The 5,837-nt window shown below is 32.0% G+C and overlaps 1 protein-coding gene across 12 annotated transcripts in view; it reads right to left on the minus strand.

The window, feature by feature from the left end:
- LOC147832830 (uncharacterized) overlaps window positions 1–5,837 on the minus strand; it is a 102,700-nt gene that overhangs the window by 31,560 nt on the left and 65,303 nt on the right. The window lies entirely within an intron of this gene.

The raw sequence follows: 5,837 nt of genomic DNA on the forward strand, positions 1-5,837 counted from the left end.
AAGCGGGGGTCAGTGGCTTCTTTTTGCCCTCTCTGTGCCCTAGGTAAAATGATCTAAGTGATTCTGGAGCTCCGCCACCGAGCCACTGAGCGAGAGTGTGAGGGAGAGAGACACAGAGATTAGCATAGATAACAAACAGCTACCTCTAAATATTCCACGTTCAATACAATCGACAGCACTTGTGGTGTAATGTTGCTTTGCACAGGGTGTCATTTATTGTAAAAGTAAAATCAAATATTCAAAAATAATAATTTTTGCTACAAGATTTACATAAAATGAGTGTAAATGTCTGTTTTAGTTTAAAAGTTTGCCACTTATTTTCAAAAAAATATTCAAAAAAAATTTCCACTTGTAGAATATAGAATATATATATATATATATATATTTGTGCAAAATGTATGTGCTTTAGATTAATGAGAAGCATTTTAAAACACATTGAATTTATTGATATCATTACATATATATTGTATATTTCAGGGGCCTATGGCAGAATATTTCTGGGGCCCTATCTTGCTCTAAATAGAGTAGTGTTGCCATTGCAAATCGGCACGCAATGATTTTATTGCTTACTGAATCCAGTCAATGAAACAAAAGTAATGCCTGATTTCTTCTACTAAATAACTGTCTGGATGATTTGGACATTTTAAAACCGCACTGTTTTTATTAACCAGCACTTAAAAAATTAAGGATTAAACAATCTTTAAATAAAGGGAACAGTATATATATATATATATATATATATATATATATATATATATATATATATATATATATATATATATATATATATATATATATATATATATATGTGTATATATATATATATATATATATATATATATATATATATATATATATATATATATATATATATATATATATATATATATAAATTCCAAAAGCAAAAACCCTGCAATGAAACAACACTGACCAATAATTAGCCAAAAGTGAAATGCATTATTTAGTAATAAAATATAGATTCTGAATCAGATTTCTATTGATTCCACTGTTAAAATGGTCAACTTTACAGCTAAAAAAAAAAAAAAAAGTGTTTACAACCTGGTACAAAGAACAATTTTGGTTCATATAGCTAATATTACCCTTCATGACAACTGTTAGGGGGTGAATGATTTTATAACTCATTTGTTTCATTTATATTAAGTTATAATAAATCTGCATAATTAAGGGCGTGGCCACCTGAGTGACAGCTAGGTCTCACTAGTCGCCGTCATTTCACACACTTCAACTGATTCTGGCTAATTAGCAGCTGAACTCGGTATATACATCGAATTTTTGTTTTGTTTTATGTGGCTTTACACAATCAGTTGCTTTTTGCCATTATTCTTACAATTATCAGATGATATGGCATGCTGTGTGAATTTAGTTGAGCTCACAAACCATTCACGTGGCCTCCATTTCCCAGATGAGTGAAATTATATACTTACACCATATCTATATCTATATGTATTTGTTTTATTTAAGATCATTTATAATTATTTTTTCTTTAGAGCTTTAATGCACCGTAGAATCTGACAAATTGATTAGCTGTAGGCTCTACAGTCATCTGAAACACTGTCATACAGTGTTATGCCTGAATTTCATAAATAGCTTTGCCTTATTTGGATGTAATTTTGCAATTTGGATGTAATTTTCGCATTTTCCTCCTGTAGAAAGGCATCATAAGAACAATGTTTAGTAGCTCAATGTATTACAGCAGTGTTTTTAAAAGTCTAAACACTTTATTGCTATATTATACAACCAAGCACATGTGGTCAGAACACAACAAGTCGCAGGTAATAAAGTATTAAGCGTTTCTCCCATAGAAAACCTGTCTAAGCAAAATGCTAGCAGCCGTCTGTAGCTCCACTTATGCTCCGCCTCTTTGATCTTATTTGGTTACCCCCAGTTAGAGCGATGATTTGCGAACAAAATGGTGCCGGTTGGCCATAACCTATGGGTAACAGCAGAGATACTACCTCCATATATTTTACAGTTTATGTTCTGAACTCAGCAAAAACTCCTGAAAACAACAAAACAATTAACATTATACGATGCAAAAATTGATCCATAAATAATAAAATCAATAAGCAAGTAATATAAATTTAATATGAAAAAGATTAATATAAAAACACAAAAAAAGGGAAGCAACAAATTTTGTGTTAATGTTAATATCCAAATTTTTAAGATGCAGGGTCCAGAGTTTATAATAAACTATGATTAATTCAGTTAGGAGATAACGTTTAAAAACATGTGTCGGGAAAAAATATTATCAGTGTGCAAAATATGTCAGTGAAAGACACCTAATATTTGATAAATAGAGGATGTTTATTACTCTGTAATTGCCTATTTTCAACGAATGTGCTACTGGATTTTTTCTTTGACATCATCATTAGCACTTAAAAGCAATGCTCAAAATGATTTTCTGCTTGTCTCTTCCCGTCGTCATTTTACACTTGAAGAATAGCGTTAGATTCTTTCGTTTTCTCAGTTTAATTTCCTAAATAAATCAGCTATATAATAAGACAGGCAATGAAGTAAAGGCCATAGCTGTGTCTGTGCACTGATCCGTGTTCTAGTGGTGACCAGTCGGTCTCGCAGGTCACCTTGGAGGAAAAAGTTGAACCGCGAGAACAAAGAACACATTAGAGAAATTAGATCCTGTGAGCTTCCTTCTGATCATATGACCTTTACACAAAAACACTTTCAACTTTTATAAAATTATATATTTTTTGTTTTCAGTGAAAATGTATAAACATTGAATTACTAAAGTACTGTCAATAAAGATAATTAGTGAAATGCAAATAAAAACGATTTTAGCGAGCAGATGGCTCTGGTTGTTGGGGCCCTCTAGTGTCGGCATGACCCTATGCAGTTGCCTAGTTTGCATATAGGGAGGGCCGGCTCTGCTTATTTGCTAGCGCTACATTTATGTTTTTGTCATTTATGTCCCTCCACTTTACAGTGGCCGAGAGAGCTTAACGCGCTGCAATTTAAGAAAGCACATGCAATTACAAAAAAACACCAGCAAATAAAGAAATGACCTTCATCAATTTGACAGCACACATGTTGCAAAATGGTCACAACACAAACAACTGAAGAAACAGGCAGCAAATGGGTAACAACACTTGCAAATATCCATATAACACAACGGAAATGTTTCTAGGGGACCCAAAAACATGATGAACACGTGAAAATGTGTACATTCATACATAAATGCATTCAAATGGTGCTTTCAAAGTGATTAACATTTAGCTCACATGGCAGTCAGGATTAATTCAGAAGGAGAGAATCCTTTTTAAGTCAACTGTTTGGCTTTTATGGTGTGTCCTCTGTTGTAAAAGACACAGATGTGTTTCTTCATTTCCAGCGAAATGACTTAAAGTCCCTGATGATGAGGAGAGGGGAAAGGTTAAAATTACATTGTTCTGGTAAATTACACTCGGAGAAATGGCTGCGAGGCAAGAGATATATCAGAGAAAGGAGCCAAATGCAGATGGAGGTCCTGTGTGGTTTAGCCCGCGTTTGAGCCGTCTGTGTTTGATGATTGCGATCGGCGTTAATTAAATGTGCTAATATTGCCCTTACTCAGTGTTTGTCTCTTCTCATTTAGAGCAACAGAGTTTTCCATCTGTCCAAATGTCTTTCACTCATTTTTTAATGTATTTATGTATAAAATACTGAGGTGTCTTAACTCAATTTTGGGTCAAATATGGGAAACACAAATGACAAATTAAAATTAACATTATTAATATTAACATTATTATTATTGAACTAGGTTTCTTGATTTAAGGCGTTATAGTAAGCAAGAAAAGAATAATGGGAAACCAAAATTAGTACAGTATACCCATCAGAAATAAAGTGTTAGTTACATATTACAAACAATAAATAAATAAATGTACATATTTTGATGCAACCGGTATACTTGAATTTGTCAAGAAACGACAAGTGTTGGTAGATTACATATATTACATATATTCTGGGAAAAATCTTGAGGGGTTGAGTAATTGTTTATGTTTACGTGTATAATTAATTAATATATTATACTGTTATTATTTTTATTTATTATTTTTAAGCAAATTTCGATTTTAATGATTTTTTAAAAAGTATATATATATATATATATATATATATATATATATATATATATATATATATATATATATATATACATATATATATATATATATATATATTTATATATATATATATATATATATATATATATATATATTAAGTAAATAATAATTAATATTTTTAATTCTCATTATTAAGCATTTTTTGCAGTATATGTAATTATGATTTCACTGATTTCTAATTTAAATAAACACCTTTCTACGCATTTATGCCTTTATTAACATTTTTATGTGAGTTTACTTTCAACCTTCCCATTAGGGAAACTTCTGGGAATTCTAACGACTGCTGTGCTCAACAAGTCTGCAAGTCTGTATTCAGGTTCTCTCACAAGTCTTGAGTGTTTTAATTGAACTTTTGCTGATGACGTTGGATGAGAACACAAGAATGTAAAATCTTTTAAAAACACATATTGAAAAACTTGATTAAGCCACTGATTCTGGAGATACTCAAATGTAAACAACAGCCTGGATTGCATGGTAAACAACTTCTGCTTATTTGTGGGCAAAACGTATGTAAGCTTCTAAATTGTACAGAGAAGGGCTTCGTAAACTTTCTCAAACAACTACATAACTCATGGTTGAACTATCATAGTATCATGCATCGTTTGGGAAAAGGCCGATGTAGTGAGGAGTGTTTCCCAAAACTAGTAGTTGCTTTGTCGCAGATCTATTGTTTAAACTACGTTAGTTTTAACACAAAACGTCCATAATTACACTATAAACAGGGCCGTGTAACAACTTCTATAGAGAAAAAACAAACATAATTTTTGTGCAAATTATATTGTTTTACACACACACACACATACGGGTTTATGTGTGTTACAAGGACACTTCAGCTCAAACCAGTTTTTTGGTGTATTAGGGGAGCACACTCTTCCACTTACTCTAGAGCGACGTGGTGCATATCAAAAATTATATTTTTAGCTGTACAACACAGATTTCACTTCAAAGTTTGATTACACACAACACAACTTAAAATACAACAACCTGACTAAATACTAATTTATGAGGTCATATTATAATTACCTTGAAACCCCGCCCATAACACAAACCGTTATTATAAGGACAGTAGCTATACACACACACACACCTCACAAATGTGTCCTAAAGGGACAAATGTGATTTAATGGGACACAGCAAAACACACACACAAAAGTAAACGTCTTGTGTATTAAAAGGACATAAGTGATCTAGGAGGACGAATGGTTACACACACACACAAAACTAAACGCCTTGTGTATTAAAAGGACATAACTGATCTATGAGGACGAATGGTTAAACACACACACAAAAGTAAACGTCTTGTGTATTAAAAGGACATAACTGATCTATGAGGACGAATAGTTAAACACACACACAAAAGTAAACGTCTTGTGTATTAAAAGGACATAACTGATCTATGAGGACGAATGGTTAAACACACACACAAAACTAAACGTCTTGTGTATTAAAAGGACATAACTGATCTATGAGGACGAATGGTTAAATAGAAAAGTGAGTGTAGTAAACTTTTTTAATCTATATACACATTCATCACATTCATTTACAAATATGCCCATTTAGTTACTTGTGTGGCATCCTGATCAGTATTTTTTTACATTATCCATACACACTAATGTAAATCTGTAGTGTATTCAAGCAACTGTTTCTTTGATATGGCAACTAAAAGAATTTACTAATAGAACAAATGCAGAACACAGCATG

The sequence above is a fragment of the Danio rerio genome, chromosome 18 (assembly GCF_052040795.2).
Source record: "Danio rerio strain M-AB ecotype USA chromosome 18, GRCz13ab, whole genome shotgun sequence".
NCBI lineage: Eukaryota > Metazoa > Chordata > Actinopteri > Cypriniformes > Danionidae > Danio > Danio rerio.